At 39.8% G+C, this 25604-nt stretch overlaps 1 protein-coding gene, 1 long non-coding RNA gene and 2 pseudogenes across 3 annotated transcripts in view; 1 reads left to right on the forward strand and 3 right to left on the reverse strand.

Moving 5' to 3' along the window:
- The window catches only part of LOC110065455 (neuropeptide Y receptor type 2-like), a 22622-nt gene extending 16931 nt beyond the window's left edge, over window positions 1-5691 (reverse strand). For both annotated transcript variants that reach the window (XM_089280591.1, XM_089280589.1), the window contains exon 1: window positions 5348-5691. The gene's annotated coding sequence lies outside the window, so the exon portion shown is untranslated. The remainder of the gene's footprint in view (window positions 1-5347) is intronic.
- A 768-nt stretch (window positions 5692-6459) lies between these two features.
- Window positions 6460-9897, reverse strand: LOC149097386 (uncharacterized; annotated as a pseudogene).
- Window positions 9898-9983: 86 nt separating this feature from the next.
- On the reverse strand, window positions 9984-23803 carry LOC149097387 (uncharacterized). Its single transcript, XR_016204404.1, has 2 exons — window positions 23126-23803; window positions 9984-11049 (listed from the first exon to the last, which is right to left on the reverse strand). It is a non-coding gene; the product is annotated as an uncharacterized LOC149097387 (long non-coding RNA).
- LOC149097388 (uncharacterized) lies at window positions 11872-14253 on the forward strand (annotated as a pseudogene).
- Window positions 23804-25604: the final 1801 nt, after the last annotated feature.

A 25604-nucleotide genomic window follows, 5' to 3' on the forward strand; every position in this document is an offset into this window, starting at 1 on the left:
TTTTGACACGGTAAAAAAGTTATTCATTCGATCATTCATTCATTCGTAACGACGAGCTGACAACCAAATTACCCTCCAAATTTCTTGAGACAAAAGTCCATTCCAGCAATCTTTTATTTGCAGAAGTCATATGACACAACAACCCGCGCGGCTCGGAGAATGGCATTGCATTGTTCGTGTAATTTCACTGTGAGAGTATGGAGACATGAGTGAGGAAACTAACTTTGAAACTAGACGTTTTCAGAAAGGTAGATCCCTTTGTTATATTAAAATTGCCGGTCATCGTGAAAGCGCCGGTTACTGAGTGAGAGCTACACGTACCCACTTCAAAAATATTTTTATCCGTTCATCTGCTACTATCTTTTGGTAGCTGAATAGAGAACCATTTTAAATGATCACAACGGATAAACATAAGCTTAACTCTTGGATATTTGGGGAAGCGTTGAAAATGACGTTCGACTCATAAATTGTTTCATTTTCGTCTCCCTCTGTCATGTCTGCACACTCACAGCCGGGCTCCACAAGGTTTAACAAAGAATGGTGTTGTGTCTAGTTCAACTCCCCCTACCCCTCTCATGTAGTGTCAAATTCCACACCCCAGTATCAACTACTGATATCAAACTCAGGTCTCTCAGGGCACATGCATTACCGTAGAATTTCGAAAGTAGCAGCCCTCGTTACTTTTGGATTTAGCTGGCAAAAGGGGCTCTTATTTTCTGGTTTTGTAGCTGTTACTTTGACATATTCCCATTACTTTCTGAGGGTTAAAAAACCTTTGTATTGTACTTCACAGTTGTTTTACACAAAGCGGATGCGTAACATGGAAATTATTAAAACTTGTGTTAATGTATGTTACTAACAACCCACATAAATAAAGCCAACTGATTGATACACTAATGTTGAGTAGTGTACTATGAAGCTAACAGTCCTGACTAAGAGAGATGGAAGATGCCTGTGTGAGTTTGAACTGCTGCACTAGGGTTGCTAGGCAAATGTTCAGGAGACTCAGGATAAGTAAATGTAATTTGAAACTAAATAAATTTGTTACGTTTGGTTGAAGTGTGGTGAGAGGTTCAGATGTCAATAAAAGTAAAGTGAAGTGGATCAAACATCAGGGCTTCAAAAGAGTGCTGTCCGTTTGTTCGGGACAAGTAGATTTTCCTGCTGGGCAAGTAACTTTTCATTGTCACATGCGCAAGGGCCCAGGCAAATTGTCTGTCAGCTAAATTTAAAAAACGTCAACTAAGACTTCCCCAGGGCAAGCAAAATTTGAGAGCTGCTTGTCTAGAATTCAATTCTTTTGGAGCCCTGAAACATACTTAAAGGAGCTCACTTAGGGTTTGCACATTTTGGAAAGTTTAACCTAAATTTTTCAAATTTGTCGTTTGCAATCCGTGTGAATCTTCGCCACCCTTGTTCATTAATGGTTCATTATTATCTCCTTGATGTTTTTCTATCTTAGTAAACTATTATTTTCAGGTTTCCTTCCATTTAAAGGAGATTTTGTACGTAGCCAAAAAAAAAAGAACAAAACACTGTGACTGAGCTCCTTTAATATATTATCAGAAATTATATTTGGCCAGGAGCCATAGTCATCAAGTTAGTTGTAATTTTAGTTATTTGAGTAGGGAACCAGAGATTACTGCTAATTATTATGTGGTTTGTGTTTGTAGCCAATATAATGCGTGTTCTGATTGGCTAATTGTAGGGAATTATTGACCTGTAATGTCCACAGGCCGATTACGGGCCTGTAAAAACATGCAGAAGGTAATTTTAAAAAATCATTGCCTGGGTTTTTTTTCCTGAAAATTGAAGCCGCTGAAAACAATGAGTGACTAGGAACACTCTTAGAGTGAATCCTATTACCCTGATGAGCCACAATTTCAGAAGAACAGTGAATTCACAGTGTTAAATAACGATTGAGTTGGCCGCCAGACAGGACAAAGGAAACAGCCAAACAGCTTTTAGTATGCCATTTGATAATTAACTACTTATTAACCTCCTCTGCTCGCGGGGGAGTGCTTTGGCTGTGTTTGGGTATGCATGAAGGAGTGTTGGTTTGGTTTGAAACCCTGACCCTATTTTTTGTAGGACAACACCCTCCATTTTAGAACCTCGCTTAGTGAGAACAATTGAGTGTAATTAAAGGAAACTGCTGGCTGCAAATTTAAGTATTGTTCTATCTAGATAATTATCTGATGTTGATTTGGTGACGTGCTAAATAACTGATTGCTGAGAAACAACTAACTGGAGCAATTGTGCCGCCAGTTTAGAACAGACACACCCTGTTCAGAGTAAAAAGGCCAAAAAGATCGGTCAGTGTAAAATGAAGACAGCGGACTGCTGTCCGCAGATAGGGGATAAAATGCAGACTGCAGACTGTAGACTTTTTAGCTGAATCGTGTTACCATTTTCATCATTGAGAGCAAATCGTAACCAGGCTAAACGGAGCGTTATTTAAGTTAACCTGAGTGATATTCAGGCTGACTGGAGAGCGGACTTTCACTTCGATTAGCCTGAATAACCCGGCCTGCTTACGGTCAGCACTCGATAATGTAAATAACACGATATATTCTTAGAAAGTCTGTAACACTAGCCTAAAACAAAGTCAAGTCATATGTAGGCACAGTATGGTTCAAAACGTCATAAATTTTGAAATACCGGTTCCAATAATTATATGTGGCCGAGAGCCACATTGATCTATTTTTAATTTTCCGAAATAATTTGCTCAAAATGAAGTTCTTTGTTCTGCCATTCTGGAATGTTAGAGTTTATTTCAGGAATATGAACGAAAGATGAAATAGTTGGCGTGCAAAGAAAACAAGAATTTGTCTGGGCAGGTACGTAGATTAAATCAACAAATGACATCATTGGGGAATTGTAATCCTCTAACATAGCTGCAATTCAAACAAATTCATTTGCAGTTTGAAACCTGGTAAAAATCCAGTTCTAACTAAAATAAACGTGTGACATGAACTAATATTGCTGTTTACCATGTGCTAAATTGTTTTCTTTTTTCAACTCACTGAAAAAGAATGATATATTCAAAATACGTCCTGCTATTTTTACAAACTTTCTATCGTCTGTAATCGTATCTATAACAAAATTCTCGATTGTGATTGGTTCCCCGCGCGCCTATTTGTCACGTAATCGGAGCGCAATCACGTGGGTGTCCAATTACAGGTATCCCAATTTGAACTTTTTGTAACTGGATACCTGTAATTGGATACCCACATGTTTCGCACGTCAGTTACGCTTCCTTCGCAACGTTTCCTACAGTTTTCAAAACTTATGAAATTCGCTACAGACGTTTTCGCTCAAAACAAGTTCTCAAAAGACATTTGGAATTCGAAATTTGTTATGGATACGATTAATTAGTAATTGGACCTCGTGTCGTGCAATTCAGGGAGTAATCGTGCTCGTTATTTACGATTTATTTAAGATTTTATTCAAGATTTAGAAATACTCGCGCTATTACTCCCTGAATTGTACTCCACTCGGTTCAATTACTATTACTAATCACTGGCAATTAGTGGAACTATTTTCTAACTTTTTGGCAATACAGTTAACATCTGAAACACACAAACCTTTTCTCGGTGTCTCTATTTTCCGCACATTGTCGTATCGTATGATCAGAGTCGTGGCTCAACAGTATTAGTTTGTGCAGGTACTCCGTATTATTAACTTCAAACTATCTGTTGCTGACGTCACTGGATGTCTAGCTCTTCGTATTTGTTATCGGCACATGACGAACAGCTGACAATAATGTTCTACATTTTGCCAACGCATTTTGCAAACGCCATAAGGCATTGAAATTGAGAGGTGATAAAATGTGTCACTTAACCATCGTATTGAAAGTAACGCTTTGCGCGAGTTGCAATAAACGAATTTTCAGCATGTCATCTGTGCAAGAAATGCAGCGCGTTGATCGGGAGCTCTTTTTAGAGCTCATTGAATCCCCGGTCAACCCCGCTTTCTTGCACATGTCGGCAAAAATGATCTCAGAGAGATAAAAGAGTTAAAGGAAGCGAAGCAGAGTACTTCGGTCTCAAAGAGATCATTTTTGATTTTCGTTGAAAAAAAGATCTGAGTGTTCGGAACGTCGTTTTAACATCACTTTACATGTAATTTCATCAACATAAGAAGTGTTCGGACGGCTCCCATGTGTTTTCAGTTAAAGGATAATTCTTCCACTGAATAAAATACTCTGCCTTGCCCCTTTGATTTCGTTGAGAGACTATGCGCTCAACTTCATAAATACCCATAACAACGGGCTTTTGCTTGAGTCGGTACTTATAACTGAGGTGACGATCATAAGCGTCATCAAATAGTGATGCGTAAAAGCCGAGCTGCTGTCTCGTACGCTTTGACATGTTACTCCAAAGAGTATTCTAATAACTGAATACTCGAACCAGGGCCTTTTAAATGTTTTGATCAATTAAAACGGTTCCAATTTTGAATAATTATCTCACACATGTAGTGGACAACAATGCTCACTCAGGCGTAAGACGCGCTGCGTGCCTTTGCTTTTTTGTTCGGCTCTAGATTTCAAACAGAAAAGTCATTTATTTTCCTCTTCATCTTCCGAATAGATAAAGACCTGTGTTGTCTTTTAAGTACTCGATCAACGACAGACTACGTGAACCGATCGAGTAAAAGACTACGTCTGATGAACTGCTTTGACCGGTCGAGTAAAAGAGGACAACGATAAAGTAGAAGAAAGTTTTATGCGCACCGTTCTTTCCATTTGACAACGCTTTGGAAGAAGAATTTTTTGTGGGAGAACTTTTGGCTCCCGCGCTCAAACCATTTCGAGTGTGACATGTCAACAAAAAAAGTGAGAATGTCACTGCACACGACTTTGTTGACAAAAGTCTTTGTGAAGAGCGCAGGCCACCTTTAACTTAGAGCGCTTTTGTTAGCTTATTACACCTTGGGATTTACTTCACACATCAGACCGACAGCTAATATTTGTAATTATTGTTCCGCGCATTGAAAAACTGAGCACTGCAAGTATATGTCGCGAAAGACAATAGAATTCTGCGCGATGGTTTGTCCTGGCAAAATAATTTGTCGAAAGGTGGCTCAAAAAGTTTCGTGTAAGAAGCTTTTGCCCGCCGGGCCGTCAAAAGACGAGGAAATATCACAATCCTCATTACAATCAACTTGACTAAGTGATTACGAAACGCCAGGTTATGTATTTCTGTCCGAAATATTCGGCAAAAGCGACTGAATACCCATTAAGTCGATTTTCAGTGAGATCCGAAAACCAACACAGTTTCGTTCAGATAGTGGAAACAGAATTTGGTCTTAAAATAAGACAAAGCAAATCAATGAAACTTGTTACCTTAAGACTCTTCAAATCCTGCAGAATCAAGGGTAACCAAGCTTCAAACGGGTGAACTTGCTGCCTGCGTCTTAAGCCCAAGCTGTGAGTAGATTAAAAGTGCGTGGTAGCGGTCAAGTTTGTACGTGAATATTTAGAAGAATGAAGATTGTTCCATTGATATAAGAGGCTGCAAGTTACCGAAGTATCTGGAGCTGAGAGGCTAAGACCAAGTTCAGACGCCGTACTTCACATGAGCCGAATCGAATGCTAATGAGGGACAACAAAGGATTTTTGTGTGAGATTTCCCCACACTTTGTCAGGACCAGCGAAATTTTAGATCCTGTTACGGGTAAATCCGACAAGCGACATGGCACGGTGACATGAGGGCTATGAATTGGCGACGAACGACAGACTAATCCAGCGAAATAGGAAAAGCGACACCAATAGCAAGATTGACCAACAACGAATTCCGGAACTGAGAATGCAGTGATTGTTTAAGACGTCTGAGTCGAAGTGAAGATGCATTTCCAGAGTTTTAAATGTGTTTTCCTCTCTCACGCGCGATGTCGACGGGTCATGAAACCCAGGCTTTCTTATTTTAGCCTGCGACCGCACACGTATTTCCGGCTGTCGCTTGTCTCCGCCGAAAATAACGTCTGCGAACCCGAGCCAGGAAACGATTTCTGTGACGTAGGAATTTTAAGCCGATCACAGCCTAGCTCAAGTAGCCTCAGAACTACTGCACGAGGTATTTGCTGCGAGGAGCACTCGAGTTTCATTCTATCATGGAATCTAATTGGCCAAGGAGAAACAAAAGTCGTTACTTCACAGAAATCGTTTCTGACGCAAAACAGTCAACAGAAGTGAACATCTAAATTTAGCTAAATTTAAATCATGTTGTGCCAAAACGAACAAAGGAAGTGTAAACCTGAACATCGAACTCAGGAGACGAAAAGCTCGAACAAATTTAGGATGGAAGAAACATAATTTTGACGACACAGAACAGATCTCAGCAGTCTCTGGCGACACCGGACAAAGCTAAATATGATCCGTGGTGAACAGCCATATAGCTTAACACGGTTTTAATCTAACAACCGAGCACGGCATCACAATATAGAATGCAAATAATCAACGTTGATGATCACCGACTTTGTCCCTCCAGAGCGAATAATTAGAGATACATTTCTGCATAAACATACATTTCTGCAATAGAAATGAGGCAAGACAAACCACACTACTCGGCACATGGCAAATTACAGAGGTGTCAAACTCTACAAAACGATAGATAACAGCTGAAACTATGCAGAGTTCTGACCTCTAACAGTCCACCGGCTCTACTCTACTTTTAAAAAAATCATCATGATAACACAACATTAAGTGCCCTTCAAAACCAAGCGAAGAGCAAAATAAAAGGTTGAGAGGCTGGAATTTATGAGAGAACGGCAAATGTAGAAATGTCACAAGCCGCAGGAGTCCGTGTAGGCTTGTCACCCGAATCAAACACATTTTGTTTTTTCTCGCGTCTGACGTCACGTGGCTTAAAGGAACCAATCAACAAAAACCGTTCGCCAGGCGAACGGTTGGAAGAGCGTAAACAATGGTGCGAGGCGGATTTTTCTCGCCTCGCGCTTCGCGCTCGTTCTCGCCGCCCTGTTCTTGCGCTTCGTGCGCGCTCGTGTATCGCGCTAGAGCTCGCTAATCCGCCTGTACTGCAGGCTACTTCGTTTTAATCGAACAAGATCAAATTTCCCGACACAGTTCCTCTTAGACGAAATTCCGACACGCGACATAGGAATCTTGCGAAATGCCGACATGGCTGGTGGCGAATTTCAGACAGGGCACATACCCTAACAGGGCCTCATATTTCTTTCTTTCTTTATTTGTATACAAGAGAGTATACGAGAGCCAAGTGTTTGTCGCGTGGTTTCTATTGAGAAGAGGGAGGACACTGGGAATGACCCTGGGAATTAGTGTTTGTACGGCAGCCCAGAAGGGTCACCTACCATTGTTATTTTTTTAATGTTTGTTTTGATTTTTGTTTTCATTTTCGTTTTTTTTTTTAATTTTTGTTTTCGGTTTTGGTTTTTTTTTGTCCTTTAATTTTTGGTTTTTTTTTCGTCTTTGTTTTGTTAATTTTTGTGTTTGTTTTCGTTCTTAATTTTTGTTTCCGTTTTTGTTTCTTAAATTTTTGTCAGGAAAAACAGAGACAGACCTGCACGGACTCCCACTGTGGCTTTTGTGGTTGCGTCGCATTATAAAAAGCCTTCAGATTATAGTTTTGCTCTTACAAGCATGTCTTAGATTTACCTCTTTTGTAAGATATGATCGGAGGCTTTTTAAAAATTGTTTTCAGCAGCGGCTGATTTTCTATGGAACTCCAGTTTTCCATCACGATTTTGTTAAGTTTCTTTACTGCAGGGTGGTATGTAGTGACAAAAGGCAATAGTCTCTCTGCCGTTTTTTCTTTTTGCGGTTTAAGAGCCGATTGTCCTGAGTCAAAGATGACCTCTGACAGGGACCTTTCTATATATTTCCTGGGATACCCGCGTGCTTCGAGGCGTCGTTTGAAGTTTGCAAAACACTCTTCAAATGTTGTTTTTGAAGAGTTTGTTCTAAGCAGTCTTATTGCTTCGCCTTTGATAAAGCCTCTTTTTACCCCCGGGGGGTGGCACGAGGTAAAATGGGTGTATTAAAGGTTTCGGTCGGCTTGTAGTGAGTTTTGATGTCCAGGATAGGTTTTTCTATGAATCTCTCTCCTTTGAACATCACTGTATCAAGGAAAGTTATTTCGCTCTCTGATATTTCGGCCGTGAATTTTATTGTTGGGTGGAATGTGTTAGCTTGTTCAATGAAACGATCCACTTCATTTCTTTTACAGTCCCAAAGGGAGAAAACGTCATCAAAGTAACGTTTCCATTCACTTAGCTTGGTATTGTTTTGTTGGATTAAATTTGTTTCGATCTCCGCCGTGAATATATTTGCAAAAGACACTGCTGTCTTTGTGCCCATTACGACACCATGGGTTTGGAGATAATTTTTTCCATAGAACTCAAATGAGTTCTCTGTTAGGATTACACCAAGCATTTCCCTTAGATAGTGTGTGGGAATCGGAGGATCATAGTTGTGGAACGTCTCATAAGCTTTGCATACTATTTCTGTTCCCTCCTCTTGTGGTATATTTGTGTACAGGCTAGAAACGTCCATTGTTACTAAAATTGTGTCTTGGCCTATCTTTGTTTTTTCTATAAAGTTGATGAAATCAGTTGTATCCTTTATGTAGGATTGTTGTTTTTATGCGATAGGCTGTAACAATGTATCCACAAAAGAGGATATTCTTTCAGTTGGGCCGTCACAACCTGAGGTGATCGGTCTTCCGACCAGAATAGGTTTGTGGATTTTCGTAAGCCTGTAGAAGACAGGAATTCTAGGCGGGCTGGTGGTTTGAGAAAGCCATTTTTTTGTCATGTCATCGATGTGTTTGCCCCGATACAGTTTGTCAATGATCTGGTTGACCTTTGTTTGTGTGGTGTTCACCATCGGTGCTCCGAGAGGTTTATAGTGCTCTCTGTTCTCGAGTTGCACTTCAGCCTCTTGTATTTTGTTTGATTTATTCATGATGACCGTTGTTGTTCCGTTGTCCGCTTTTTCGAGGTTTATGGCAGAGTTATTCTTGAGCTCTTTTAAAGCTGCCATCTCATTGCGTGACAAATTATTTTTGGGCTTATTGATTCTGATGTCAACAAGTTGTGTTTTGACACTTTCTAAATAGCTTTCAAGGGTGATGGATTGTTGAGCCGGAGGCATCCAATTTGATTTGACATGAAAAGGATGTGGTTCTTTATCTTGGCCGTGATATATGTATTGGAGGCGCATTCTTCTCGCGAATTGTTCAAACTCCTGCAAGAGTTGTCGCCTAATACCGTTATCGGTACTCTGCAATTCGCCTGCAAAGTAGTAGTCCCGGGTAGAATCTTCCTTCAGCGCATCATAAACCTCACCCGGGGGAAAAAAAATCGTTTTCATCATATCCGTTTCAACAAGGAATTTTCTAGGGATATACAGATGTGGAAAGTATTTCTCGCCCAATGGAACGGGCGATCTTTTTTCCTTGATTCCTGGGTCACCTCTTCCCCCGACCTGCAGCTATCTGATATACTGATGCAGCTAGTACAGTTGGGTTTGGAGGTTTTTTCAATGGTAAATAGTTCCAGGGCATGTGGCCCCCTCATTTACTCATTAACAAGACCAAAGGGTTAAGTATTGAATGGCAAGAACTCTTCCCTATTGTTCTTGCCTGCGCACTATGGTACCCCCAATTTTCCGGCAAACGCCTTCAATTCTGGTGTGATAACCAGAGCGTTGTTGCTATCATTAACTCGGGTCATTACAAAGCCCCTAGGGTCATGGATCTGGTTCGTTTCTCAGTACTTATTTTCATGAAGCATTATTTCCTGGTTAGGGCACGTCACGTCCCCGGGGTGAACGACGAAATAGCTGACGCCCTGTCCCGTTTTCAGGTTCAACGATTCAGGGAACTCGCTCCCGGTGCCGACCAGACCCCCTGCACCATCCCGCCTTCCCTCATGACTCTCTGAAAGATGAAGTATTTTAAGTATGCCAACTGGGCCTTGTTGTGGAACACAAACCGCATGTATACCTCCGCGGAGAAGCGTTTTATTCAGTTTTGTCTCATGAACAGACTAACAACTCCGACAGGTGACATTCTCCCAGCATCAGAGGGAACCCTGATCTATTTTGCTTCCTGTTTGGCCCGTACAGTTCGCCATGGTACAATTAAGACTTATTTAGCAGCCGTTCGCAATCTCCAGATTATTTCTGGTTACAAAGACCCTGTAAGGGGACGACTCCTCCTAAAAAAGATTTTAAGGGGAATTCTCCGTTATCAAGGGTCTCCTCGTATCCGGAGACAACCTGTCACTCCGGGCGTACTATTATCCATTCGCCCCATCTTACGTAGTTGGCTGGGGCCAAGGGAGTTCTCCATGATATGGGCTGCCTTCACCCTTGCCTTTTTCGCCTTTCTTAGGTGTAGCGAGTTTACCCCTCCGGAGGTACACAGTTTCAGTTCTAAGTTTAATCTTACCAAGGTATGCATTACTTTTTGTTCTAGTCTCAGGCTGGCCTGCAAACAGCGCTTGCTTGTTACCCTTAAGTCTTCAAAAACGGATAGTTTTAGGGCAGCGCAATCCCTCATCGTTGCCCGTTGTCCTTCTTTGTTGTGCCCTGTCTCGGCAATGCAACAATACTCTCTCCTAGCGAAACCACGTTAGGGGCCATTGTTCTATTTCCGTCGTTACCTCACCCGGTCCTCTGTCACGCACGAACTTCAGGATTCTGCAAGAAGCGCGGGACCCCCACGAGAGAGCCTTAAGGGTCACAACTTTCGTAGAGGAGCGGCGTCCGCGACCGCAGCTGCGTGCCTACCAGACTGCTTAATTAAGGTGTCAGGTCGCTGGTCGTCCGATTGTTACCAGATTTATATACGCACTCCAGAATCAGTGTTACTTTCTGCCGCTCCAAAAATGGCTAGCGTATCAGGCAATTTTCTTTAGTTTCGGCCTTGCTTTGCGGGGATGCATGCCGTGCATGCATCTGTGGCGGTTAAGTCTGCGTAGCGACTTTCCCCAAGCTTTGGCATTGCTTGTGTCTTGCCATCTTGTATCCTAGCCTTTATTTTGTCCGATCCAGCCTGTGCTGTGCTGGAGAGATAAGAAAGGCTCTTTCAATACTTTTGCTCTGTTCCCACGTTAGTGGGGGAATAAGTGAGGCTTTTAGTTTGTGCACCTATCGTGAAGTCGCGTAAAACCTGCCACAGGGCTGCGTCCGCCTCAATTACGCCATATTGTTGTTTGCGTATTTTTGTTATCTTTTACCTGGTTGCATTACATCTACTCTTAATAGTGACATCAACACCGCTTTAACCGGTCGGAACATGACACCCCTTGAGGGTTAGACTGTTGACGTTTGTCACGCAATCCAGCAGGATAAACAATAGTATAATACTGAATGCTGAATTCATGAATGAACGTTCCCTTATTCTAGCAGTTTGCACAAACACTATTCAAGTCTGTATTTTAGCTTCTATCTCGCGGTATAATCTAGCAAAATATCTTAGCTTCTCTTAGATTGGCCCATATATTTGTTAGCTCCGTTCATTGCTAACAAGCTCGCCACGTTGCGTCTATTTAGTTCATAGTACAGCTGTACCTATTGGTCGAACTTTGAGACACTGTCTTGCTATATAAATCTCAATACACTGTCAGAGGGCATTATCCTGGCAGCTTGCACGAGAGTACACAGTTGTTGCAATTTAGCTTTAAAATTTGGGAGTCCGTGCAGGCCTGTCTCTGTTTTTCTCCTGTTTGCTTTTGTTTAACGTTTTTGGTTTTGTTTCCTTTTTGAACGTAAAAAACGCAAAACAGAAGCCAAAATTAAAACAAAAGGCAAACGAAAACTAAAACAGAAATTACAAAAACAAAATAAAAAAAGAAAAACATAAACAAAAGTTAAAAATACAAAATTAAAATTAAAAAACAAAACAAAAACAAAAATGGTTGGTGACCCTTCTGGGCTGCCGTGTGTGTTTGTGTGTGGCGGCCATTACTCTTCTCGACTGTTGCCTTTGGCGAATTTCGACTTGTTTTCTCGGTGCGATTAATTTACAAGGTAAGGAAAAGTCGTCTTCCTTTCTGACTTTTTTTTTATTGTATTAAGCGAGTTGTGCCAGTTATATTGCAAGGAGTCATTGCACTCTCGTATATAAAAGCCATATTTATATATTTGTCTTACTGATTTGTGCGGGTTGTACGACAGAGTCTCAAATTGTCTCAGACTGCCTCACAAGTGTCCCAAACTTAGAGTGCTTTTTGACTCGATCAGAAGAAAATATGGGGATCTCCATTGAAGGCCTTTAAAACCTTGTATCATATTTTCAAATGTCTTTCTTAGAAACAGAGGATGTTCCTTTTGAAATTAAAGGTGTCTTTATCTCTGATTGTCCACTTGAACTGGAAAATGTTCACAGTAGCCAAAAGAATGATCAGTTTTCTTTGAGTGTTAAAAATAATCCAAAACAAGTCATTAACAGAAAACGAAAGTGTTCGGGTGAAACAGCAGAAATGTGTCAACAAGTAATGGAAAAACAGCTGATTGTACAACATGAATATGAGAAAAAGAGAAGGGCAAATGAAAGTGAAGAATCTAGGCAAAAAAGGCTGGCACAAATGCGTGAAAACAGCAGAAAGAAACGTGCAAGTGAATCTGTTGAATCAAGACAAAAAAGGCTTGCGAGTCAGTCTAAGTATCAAAAAGAAAAAAGTGGTAATGAATCTTTGGAATCCAGACAAAAGAGACTGACAAGGCAACGTCAGAAAGAAAAAACTGCAAATGAATCTGTTGGATGTAGAGAAAAGAGATTGGCAAACAAACGTCAGTATCAGAAAGAAAAAAAATTGCAAATGAATCTGTTGAACGTAGGGAAAAGAGACTGCTAACACAACGAGAGTATCGCAAAAGTATTTCCACTAATTTAACCATTACTGATGAAATCCAAAAATTCATGTTGTTTCTAGAGGTCCACTGTACATTTGTTCTTGTTGTGACCAGTTGTGGTATAGACAGTGTTGTTGCTGCTGAAAAGCTAAGACTTTCCAACACTAATGCAGGAAAATATTTACTGACTAAAATCAGTGTTGATAATATTAAATGGATCTGTCAGTCTTGTGACAAAAATCTCAAAACAAAATACCACCCTGTACAGCTAATATAGTATGATTTAAATGAGTTGGAGTGCAGACTTCTAGCACCTAGATTAGCTTTTCAAAAGCTTATGCAAGCTCCAAGAGGAGATCAGTTGAAAATAAAAGGAACAGGGCTCGAAATTGCAACTCACTGGTCGCCAATGCGACCATAAATTGAGCACTGGCAACTAAATTTTCAGAACTGGTCGCCAGCTGGCGACTCGCGTTTTTTCCGATAACTAAAGAAAACCATGACACAACTTTTGTTTTTAAATCTTTATATTAGGAAATCAATCGGATATGGTAGCTAGTATACAACTCACCTTTCCGTTCCCAGTAAAATAATGTCTGAATATTACAAGATAATCGAAAAAATTTGAATGTATTTCGACACGTCGATACTGCGTTCAAGGCGCGCCATATTGCTTCAGCGGCTTCTTCCGAAACTGGGATCGCAGGTGCACTTCAACAACATGTGCTTTTCATTTGCCGCGAAAATGGCGGCAGATAAAGGAATTACGTGAGTTTTTTACGTGCGGGGAATGAAGATTCAGCCAAAGGGTTAATCCAAACTTTGAATGCTTCCTGGAAAGCAAGTCGAAAATAAAGAACTGCATTTCGAAGAAGTAGCAAAGGGAAAATACGCAAGGACCCGTGTTTGTCTCACAATGAAAACCACGGACTTGAAACGTTTTATGCTTCGCTTCATTTAAAATGACAATGGAGACAACCATCACCTTCGGACCAGAGACATATCACCTGAGAACAACGGTAGCTTTATAACTAAGTGTTACTCATGTTGTTTCTAATTGTTTCGCTCTTCAATTGTGACTTTCCTTGCATGAAAAGTAACGTATAAAATTGTGTTCTTGTGTAAGTTGTTTATAACATAAGTTGGCGACCAAAATTTACGATCTGGAGTCCAAAATTTTTCCGTTAGTCACCAACTGGCTTCCGAACGAAAAAAATAATTTCAAACCCCGAGGAAATGTTGTCAATGTACCAGCAGATGTTAATAGTACTGTTAACATTTTACCACGGTTACCCCAAGAGAGTGGAACAATAAAAGTTGAACTAAAAAGGCGATTGCAATATAAAGCTTCAGCACAGTCTTTAAATGCAAGACCATATAAAAATTTTACAAACAGCAAACTGACTGGCTGATAACAGTAACCTTTATAGAGAACAAGAAATATCCTTTAGTGAAGACAGGGTGGCAAGCTGTAATATAAACTTGCAAAATGAAACTGAGAGTGAAGACAATTCTCAAGCTAGCTGTAATGAACGTATAAGCGATATATGTAATACTGAAAAGACTGCAGACAAAGAAACCAGTGAAGTGTGAAAGCAAGATTGCTGTTAATACAGATGTTAAGAGGGAAATGGAGAGATTAAGAACAATTGCAAAACTCAAGCTTTGCATATCCCCTCTATATGACATAACACCATCCCTTCTTAAACTGTATTTTCTTAATACAAGGTCTCTTCACAGACTTAAATTATTCAAGTGCTCATGTTAACATTTTTGCAGAAACAAGATTTAGTTTTCATGATAATACTGAGTTGTATGGCATGGCTGGTTATTCTCTCTTCCGAACTGATAATCCTGTTTCCAATAATGCATCAAGACCTTATTGTAGTACAGCTGTGTATAACAGAATCCGGTACCTATCTGGGTATCCCTACTGTCACAACATACATGGTATTGAGGTTACTGTAATTGAGATTACCAGCCACCAGGATTGAACAATACTAGGTATATATCCCTCACCAAAGGTACCTGTAAGACACCTTTGTTGAGCAATCTCTGAAGTATTAAACGGCATTTCACTAGATAATATTATCATTGTTGGAGACTTCAATATCAACTGGCTCATTGAAACAGAGAGAGGACCTTGACATAATTTACTAGTAAGGGGCAAGCATTAGAAACAGTGGATGTCAAGTTGTACAACTGACCACAAAACAGTATTTGATCACATATGTACAAACATATCTCACTTAATTTCTAGATATACAGACAGGTGTTTTAGAAACATATTTCACAGATCATAAAGCAGAGTGGGCCTCATTTCATGATGTTAAGTAACAAAAGACCATATGGTCAGCAATTATATTCCACAGTACAACGTAAATTTATAGAGAACAAAAGAAACAACACATCAAAATACACGTAATATAATACAAAGAATTGTCCCTCTTTTTTAAACAATGCTTTTGTTGTGTTAATAATAATAACAAGAGGCTCCAAGTAGCCTATACTCATGCGAAAGAGAATACAAGTCATATAAAATAGATACGCAATGCGTACATAGTCAGACAAGCAATTTGAAAACGTTTGCCATCTGACAACTAGAAATAATACGGGAGAAATGCTAATTTGAAAAGAAGTGCATCAAAGATCTAAGATATAGATAATTAAGATGCAGGAGAGAAGATAAATGCTGTAACGCAATATGCCACAAGGATTACAAGGATATCGTCAGGCGAATAACAAAGCAAGCTGATTCGAAAAATTATAGATAGAGAATTAACAAACGAACAGAATTGCGAATTGGATGAAATATCTTTTTTCATAGCAATTCTGAACCAAATCTCTTTGGGCATTTTTTTTTCAAGTGTTAGACTTGTTTATATTGGTTGTTATGAATATATTCCAGTACTGGGCCATTGTAACAAATATCAACTTTGCCTTATTTTTACTATATTTGTAATTTGATTTTAAAGTATACTTGAAACTTGATAAAATAACAGTACTCCTCCTTAGGCACCTGGTGTTTTTTGTAAGTTATATCATGCAATGCCATATTTCCGAGAATTAAAATATTCTTATGCGAGAATCCTTATGCGATATAAGGTGAGATTGCTGTCATCATTTTGTTAGCAAACGGGACTTTGGGCTCGATGCCCAATGAGTTTGCCAAGCAGAAAGGTCACTGATTAGTCCCTTGGCCGGGACGAAACGAGCTGCATAAGACTAGCCACGAACAATGTATTATCACAAGTAACTGTCAACTTAATCAAAATATTGTTATATATATACATACACACATATATATATATAATGTGGGAGGAAAAACACAAATAAACTACAAGTTCATCTCTACAAACCTGTTTCGTGGTTGTCCACTCATCAGGGGATTTAATAAGAATAATCTTTACCACCGTTTATATACAATATAATTTACATAATATATGCAGCGCGAAATTTAACGGGTTAGTTGTTTCGTAGGAGGGCTTTGTTTCTGTGGCGGCAAGATGATACGAGTTCATTACGTTTGTTAAGTGTTGATAGCTCGGGTTGGCAGATGATAAGGAATTTTTCTTTAAGGCAAAGGTTACATCTTTTGCTTGAGCTGTTATACGGCGAGTGTGAGGAGAGAATGCGCCAGGAAATACACCTTTTGCTGTTAATTTACAGAAAATAAACATTTATTTGTGTCCAAGTTTCTTTCATTATGATCATTAAACTCTCATTAACACCAATATGACCTTCATTTGCGCGTAAGGAACGTTCAAGAAAAACATTTACATATGCATTAACATTCAAAATCATCAAAAGAAAAACAATACGTTCATTTGACATTCATTGACTGTAAATGTATTTTCATTTTGGTCGAAAAAAAATTCGTTGTCACGAAACGACAATCATTTACAATTTTCGACATTCAGTATTCAACAAAAGACTTTCAATAACACAATTTGCATGAGAACTAACATTCAATTGCATTATTATGTAACCATATCCATGAAGGTAACAATCTTAAATGCGGTGAGACATACATTACCGTGTTTTCACCTAACGTTAAGAGAAAGCAATCGCTCATTAGCGTAACTCTTTTGAACAGAGATATCTCGCCCAATTTTCCTCGAAAATTTGATTATAGAACAAGGGACCATAGGTACTTTTTTCAAATCATTATTTCCCAATCCTCCCCTTGCAGATATAAATCCGGCCACTTACGAAACTTTTTGCGTACAACTCAGAGGGCGCACTACAGTATCCGTGTGACATACATGTACATGTAGTGACAGTTCGATTTGTCCAGAAATACCACGAAGAAAGAGAATCGCATTTGAACACCTCGAAAGGATAGTCAGGGCTTTTGAAGATGTCAACGAAGACTATTTACTATTTACTAGTGAGGTAATTGAAGGATAAATCGTTCAGCGAATTTGATATTCTATCTTTCAAAAATAAATGTTATTATGGCTGTAATGTTTGTCTCGCCGCAGGCGGCGGCGGTGTCATCAGTCGGCATAGATGCAGTTAGGATGCGTTTGTTATGGCTGTCGATTATTTGTTTTGTGTTGTTCATGCAGCTGTAGCTGATCTTAATGGTGTTTCGGTTAAAGATCTTTCTTAGCTTGTGATCTTTCGGAAAGTGCTTATCTATTAGGGCGAGGAATTTGTGTCCGATGTTGGTGCTGGTGTTCTTGCTAAAAGGAGGGTTGTACCACAGGATGTTATTACGTTGTCGGTTTCTCCGTTTGCGTGTGTTGGCTGGTTCGTACTGTAGTGTGTAGTGGTATCCACTTTCGTCGAGTGCTTTCTGGTATGGGGGGGGGGGGGGGGGGAGGCGGCTTGGTCAAAGGATGCTTTGTCGGATGATAGGGACGACAGTCGTTTGTTGATGCCGGCGGGAATGTTCTTAGTGGTGATCGGCGGGTGGTTGCTCTCGCGGTGGACGTATTGCAGTGAAGTGTTCGGCTTTGTAAATGGCTGATAAGTGTTTCGGTTAAGGTTGAATGTGACGTCTAGGAAGTTGATTACTTGTTTGTTAGCTTCTATGGTGATGCGTAGTCCGTTATTGTTAAAGATACGGCATATCTCTTTCTTGATGTTCTCTGTGTCCCTAGGTGTGGCGTTAGTGATGGCTAGTCCCTCGTCTCGGTAAAGTCCTACGTTTATATTAAGGTGCTGGAGTTGGGAGAGAAGAAAGTTTCCCACGAGTTCGCATGTTTCAGCGCCGTCGTAGCTTCCCATTGTTACGTCGAATGTTGTGTTGCAAACAACTCCTCAGCTTCATCTGTTTCGACATCGAAGAATTCTACCCATCCATCAGCCAAGACCTCTTAAACAAAGCACTCGACTTCGCCTCCGACTATGACAACATCACCACAGACGACAGAAACATTATAATCCACGCTAAAAACTCCATTTTAATCCACAATCACCTACCCTGGCAAAAGAAAGGCAACACAACATTCGACGTATAATATTATATATCCTTACACATGTTGCTGATAATGTAATGTTTCAATGATCCGTACAAAATACAAGGTGTACTAGACTAACCAAGAAGCAGAAAAAGAAAAAGGAAAAAAAAACTTAAGCACACGAGTGTTTTATTACCTGACATTGTTCGTCACATTCTTCTTGACTCGAACAATTTCAGTTTTTAATGGACACAAACCTTGTACCAGAATAACTTTAAGTATATTACAGTCCGTTTTGCATTTTCTAAAAGCTAAAGATATAAACAGTTGTCTGAAATAACACCAAAAACACTTTCTCATGGGAACTCGAGCAAGTAAATTTCAAAGTTCAGAGGAATTGTCAGGTATAAGACGGGTAAAATATCATCATCAGTTTCATTGCACCAGTACTTTCAAGTGTTTCATATATTACTTCAAAATTTATTTTCTACATTTGGTGTTGTTAGAAATGATTTCTTTTGAGAAGATATTTAAAAGAGTCACACAGAAGTTTCCAATAATCTCGGTACAAAGTATTAGTCCACTTGTTACTCGAACTTTTGATGGATTCCTTGTTAAGAGCAGCTTCGCCTAAATATCAACTAGACTTGGAAATAGCGAAAAAATCGAATTTCTTCAAACTCGCCCAGAATGAAGCCCTACGGGCACTAGTTACAAAAATATCGTTTTAAGCTCGAAAAATCAAAAATTATTTTTTTCCGCAATTTTTTCGTTTCGATGCCCCAAATCGGCCAAAATCCATCGAAAATGAGCGGCATATTCAGACGCTCGTAAACTCAAAAGTAAAAATCTTCATTACAAACTGATTGCACGTTGTATTTGTACTTCCTTTTTTGTCTATTTAGAGCTAAATAGATCGTGATTTGATTAGAACTTAAATATTTGACGAATTTTCTAAATTAACGACCCAAGACAGCTTTACAAGAGGTCTACATTTAGCCTATTTTCAAATGCTAAAAAGGCGTTCTGGTACACGGCTTTTCCCAAAACGACTAGTTTGGTGTGAAAGAGCATTCTTTCTTCTTCAAATTAGTGAAATAAAATTTTTGGGTAAATAAAATCGCGAGCGCTGAGATAGCGAACTAAATGCAGCACTTCTTCCTGAAAACGTGACCTTTGACCCGAGCGTAACGAAACCGATTACTGCAAGAAAACCCGGAAGAAAAGCAAACGCTTCGTTATTTTGAAACAATTTCTAGTGATATCTCTCCGAAACCATGATTGCAAGAAACTATTTCCAGATATGAAATCTTACAGGGTCAAAAAAGGAGCTAAAGGGCGCATTTTGACACAATAACTTTGTTTGCTGAGAATTGAAGTCAATGACCGTTAACGAATTCCAGTGAAATTTGCAAACTTGAAGTATGTTAGCCGATACTTACCTGAATATTTATATTAATAGAAGAGTCGTCTTCTTGGATTAACCTTCAAAAGAAGCAGGATCCAGATTTGAAAACCTCTAAAAGAAGAAATGTTTAATGTTCCATGACCTGCCCGCTGCTATAAATTAGCTTAAATTCCATGCACATGCCGACCGCATGTTTGTCGTAAAACCAACTGAACTCCACTGACAGTTTCCATGGGCAACCCCAAAATAAACAATCCCCAAAAATGTAAAGTGAAATTGGCTGTCTTCATGAACAGTTAGAAGCTAGAGTCAAGTTCCATAAAAGGTTTGCTTTGCCTTTTATTCCTCGGTCGATTTGGCTACCCTGAATTAAAGAAACGATAACAAACAAGCATATTGGAAAGGGATACCCATATATCACCAGGGATTTAAGTATCCCACTTTCCCAGTGTTCAAAGGACGTAGTCTTGTCTACTTTATTTGCATTTTTTATAGAATTGTCTCCGAAGAAAAAAACTGCTTTAATGGCAAAATCTAATAGGAGGGATGGTTAAGGAAAGTGCGAGAAATAAACAAGTCTAAGACTTTCCCTGTATCCAAGGATTAGCCTTGTCTATACTTTATTTACATTTATTTTGGTTTTGTCTCCGAAGCAAAAAACTTATTTCATGGCATAGAGAACTGTTCCCCGGCAAAATCTACGTACACTAGGAGGGATGGTCAAGGAAAGAGCGACAAACAAGTCTAAGCCAGAGTTTATTTCCGACAGGCAACACATACAGAGGTCGGTCACAGCTTGGGACCTGCATATTGCGTTACGGCCGTTCGTTCGCATATTGATTTTAATCGCCGCACTATCGGAGGTTTAGAAAGCGCCTTTTTCGTTTTAAATAACGTGCATTTCAAGGGTTATCGATAGGCACCAAGCGCATGTTCATACAAGGATCTTTGGCGCGTCAATTCGGTTTTATATGTCGTTATAACTGCGGACTCGGATCAGACAGTCTGTTATGAATTGCGACTATTTTCAGAGATGTATTGTGTTTATATCAAGCTAAAGAACGCTTTAATTTATTGAGACAAAGCTTCGTAAGAAGATAAATGGGTTTTGAGCAGAATTGTGGATGATTTCACTTGCATCAGTTTTACGCTTTCAGTGTTTCGGGTACCCAAAACACTAGGGATTTGTGACAGCGTTCGGGGTAGTTCAGGGGTTGGGACGGGGAATTTTGTTGAATGACGATATTTTGAATGTCCGGGAACTTTATTGTTGAATAAAAATAATTGTGGTTGAAGTTGAACAAATATTGTTGTTGAATGAAATTATTTTTGGTTGAAGTTGAACAAATATTTTTGTTGAATGAAAATAATCTGGGTTGAAGTTGAACAAATATTGTTGTTGAATGAAATTATTTTCGGTTGAAGTTGAACAAATATTTTTGTTGAATGAAATTATTTTTGGTTGAGGTTGAACAAATATTTTTGTTGAATGAAAGTAATTTGGGTTGAAGTTGAAAGAAAATGCGTATCGTTGAATATAAATATAAAATGTTGAATATAAATATATGTTGTTGAACATAAATATAAGTTGTTGAATATGAAGGTCCAAGTTGTTGAATTTTGCAACATTTGGCTAACCATAGACGTTTGACCGCTGTGTCACTGCAGACACTTGTTTGGGCTTTTCATTGTGACTCTTTTTTTTGGGTCTAGTTAAAAAATAGTGTTAAATATATCTGAAAGTCTGTCATTTATCCACAGGCTGCACAAGCGCAGAATTGACTTTTGATTCAATAGACAAACGCGTACAAGACTTTGTATGGGAAACTTACTCAGTCTGCACGGTCTGCAGTGTTTTGGCGTGACCGATACTACGCAGTATTCGAACGGGACAGTAACTACTGAGTGAACAAAGTAGAATCAAGCACTTTCAAAAGGTAATGGAACTTGACTCTAGCTTCTAACTGTTCATGAAGACAGCCAATTTCACTTTACATTTTTGGGGATTGTTTATTTTGGGGTTGCCCATGGAAACTGTCAGTGGAGTTCAGTTGGTTTTACGACAAACATGCGGTCGGCATGTGCATGGAATTTAAGCTAATTTATAGCAGCGGGCAGGTCATGGAACATTAAACATTTCTTCTTTTAGAGGTTTTCAAATCTGGATCCTGCTTCTTTTGAAGGTTAATCCAAGAAGACGACTCTTCTATTAATATAAATATTCAGGTAAGTATCGGCTAACATACTTCAAGTTTGCAAATTTCACTGGAATTCGTTAACGGTCATTGACTTCAATTCTCAGCAAACAAAGTTATTGTGTCAAAATGCGCCCTTTAGCTCCTTTTTTGACCCTGTAAGATTTCATATCTGGAAATAGTTTCTTGCAATCATGGTTTCGGAGAGATATCACTAGAAATTGTTTCAAAATAACGAAGCGTTTGCTTTTCTTCCGGGTTTTCTTGCAGTAATCGGTTTCGTTACGCTCGGGTCAAAGGTCACGTTTTCAGGAAGAAGTGCTGCATTTAGTTCGCTATCTCAGCGCTCGCGATTTTATTTACCCAAAAATTTTATTTCACTAATTTGAAGAAGAAAGAATGCTCTTTCACACCAAACTAGTCGTTTTGGGAAAAGCCGTGTACCAGAACGCCTTTTTAGCATTTGAAAATAGGCTAAATGTAGACCTCTTGTAAAGCTGTCTTGGGTCGTTAATTTAGAAAATTCGTCAAATATTTAAGTTCTAATCAAATCACGATCTATTTAGCTCTAAATAGACAAAAAAGGAAGTACAAATACGACGTGCAATCAGTTTGTAATGAAGATTTTTACTTTTGAGTTTACGAGCGTCTGAATATGCCGCTCATTTTCGATGGATTTTGGCCGATTTGGGGCATCGAAACGAAAAAATTGCGGAAAAAAATAATTTTTGATTTTTCGAGCTTAAAACGATATTTTTGTAACTAGTGCCCGTAGGGCTTCATTCTGGGCGAGTTTGAAGAAATTCGATTTTTTCGCTATTTCCAAGTCTAGTTGATATTTAGGCGAAGCTGCTCTTAACACCTAAGCTAGTATATAACTATAACTGAACTGAACGACTTTAAACTGCATTTGATAATGGCGACAAGATAACGCCGAAACGTCAAGTTATAGCATTTATTTTTCTTTTAAAATAATTTCTTCGTAACCGAGTATCTTTTGGGATTCAGGGACACAAGAAACTTGAAAATTTTGTCCAGAAATCCTCGGACACATGCTAGAATATTGATATATCGAACGTGGCCTATTACCTGCCCGTTTTGTTGAACACGTCCATTTACACGAACAGGAAGTATGTTTTAACCAAAAGAATAAGTATACAGAGCACGTTCTTAGTAAATCATTCTTCGTAATATGTCCTTGAATCTCCAAAACACTAATAAATTTGAGACTTGTCATATTGTCAGATGGCGATCGAGATAAACAATGGCTTACCTCTCCAGAAACACTTTCTTGCTGTTCATGCATGCTCACATGCCAGTTCAGAATCTTAACAACGAACTTAAGTACTGATAGGTACTTTCACACCGTATCAAATTGGTGAAAAAGCACAACGTTTGCGAAAGAACGCCATCTTCTTGAAGAATCCAATATGGCGGACGGAGCGCCGAAGACCGTGGTAAATGTATGCATGCATATATTTGCATGCACAAATGTGACACCAAAACGGGGGAACGCAGCGGCTAGGTGGAAAATGCGGGACCGGGGTGCCAGGGTACGGGGTACGGGGTCCCGGGGTACGGGGTCCCGGGGTGTGGAAAACGTGGAATGTGGAAAACGCGGGGTGTGGAAAACGCGGTGTCTAGAAAACGCGGGGTGTGGAAAACGCGGGGTCTGGTGGAAAACAATTTTTTCGCCAAAATATGAATTTTCCTCACTAATATGAGAAGCCAAAATTTTGTTAGCTTATATTGCGATGAATATCAATTCAGCATCTCGGCCTGAAACGCGTTGCTCGAACAAAAAAGCAATTAAACATTTCGTGAGAAAGAAAACCATTCAAGAGCCAACGTGTCCTGCATTGGTTTTCTTTCGGGGCGTCTATCATCCGTTTTAGTTTTCACAGTAACTTGCGTGTACTTCTTACTTTTGAAAAAGAAATCATGAATGTGTTAACAGCCTCCTTTGTTTGGGAAACATTTTTTCCAGGAAGTAATCCAATAAGGACACTAATTGACCAAGCCTAAAGTCGATTTGCTTATGAGATAAGTGGTTAGAAATATAATCAGGTTCGTGTGGACTAAAAACAAACTGTCTGAGAAGCGGAAAGTACATTTGGGTTCTCGCGAAGTAAAATCGACACTTTTTTCCGTTTTTGTGACGTTTAAATGATGTTTTTGTTAACAAAGGATCAATTAATTCAGTAATGACTGACGACACTAACTTAATTCAATCTATACAGTGATTCTAAGACCGATGAAAGCAAAGTTGGGGTTGCTGAAGGATCCACACTGTGGTGGTTCGGGCGCAAGTAGACCAAAAGAGCTTATACAATAACAACAACAAGATTTATTTCTGCTCTCATTTCTCCGACCACATGCTTCGGTTTTACCGCATCCCATAATAGACCAGTGATCATGTGACTGACACGTCACAACAGAAACACTACATCTCCCCCTAAGTTATTACAAATGTCAGCACTAGAGAAAACTAAATGAACAGTATTACAAATCTAATTAATAGTCCTTAAAACAAACAGTCTCTCTCTTTATGTCTCTTGCACATTCTAAAACTAAGTGCATACGTAGTCTTTTAAATAGGCGGGTGGTTGTCTAGAGCGCGCAGGTCGCAAAACAACTGAATCGCCCGGCAAAGGGTTGGGTGGAGTCTCTTGCACCTCTGCTGGCTGGCTTGCAATTGTCATTGGATGCGTTTGTTCCACCTAGTCTGGCTCTTGGGGTAGTTGTGCTGGCTGTACCTGGTCTTCCTTCTCAGTGGTTTCAGGTGCAACAAATTTCTTCATGTGGGCTATGTTTCGCATTTTATTGTTCCCATTGGTGTCTTCCGGTATGACGGCATTTCCATCTTTGTGAACGACCTTGTATGGCTCAGGTTCATAATTGGGTGAGAGTTTGTTCTCTCGAACCTGTTTCAGTAGGACTTGATCACCCTCTTCAATGTCACTGAATTTGGCAGCGCGTGTTCTGTCTGCATACTCCTTCTGTCTAAGTTTAGCATGAGCATCCCTCTCTCTTAAGAGCAGCTGCCACTGTGCTTCAGTGGCTCGATCCTTGGGGATTTGGACTTTTGGAAGTTTGTCACGTAGCTTCCTCCCCATCAGTAGTTCTGCTGGTGATATCCCAGTAACAGTACGAGGGGTAACTCTGTACTGGAATAGAAAGTCTGCGAGTGCTTTTCGCCAATCTTTACCCTCTAGGCGCGCGATTCTCACGATTTTCAGTAAGGTCTCATTGCAACGCTCCACCTCTCCATTGCTTTGGGGCCAATAGGGCACGCCCTTTTTGTGTTCAATTGCTAGATACTCTAGGAATCCCTCGAATTCCTTGGATGCAAATGGAGGTCCGTTATCACTACGGACAGTCTCTGGTAGACCATGTGTTCTAAAAATAGCCTCCATGGACTTGATTACATTTTGTGCACCTGTTTTCTTGAGAAGGACAGCTTCGATCCAGCGAGAATAGTAGTCTACAACTACCAGGAGGTGATCTCCACTTGTAATCTCGAGAAGGTCAACTGAGATTTCTTGCCACGGGGAGTCTGGTAGTCTGGTTGATCTCACCGGCTCTGGTTTGGATCGGGGTCCGACAAGCTGGCAGGGGTGACATGTTCGTATTGCTTGCTCTACTTGCTTGTCCATTCGTGGCCACCATACTTTCTCTCGCAACCTGGCTTTAGTTCGGACCATACCTTGGTGTCCTTCGTGAGCCAACATTATGGTACGCTTTTGAAGGCT

Source organism: Orbicella faveolata, unplaced genomic scaffold (genome assembly GCF_042242905.1).
Source record: "Orbicella faveolata isolate gen_17 unplaced genomic scaffold, um_ofav_v1 contig_47, whole genome shotgun sequence".
NCBI classification, from domain to species: domain Eukaryota; kingdom Metazoa; phylum Cnidaria; class Anthozoa; order Scleractinia; family Merulinidae; genus Orbicella; species Orbicella faveolata.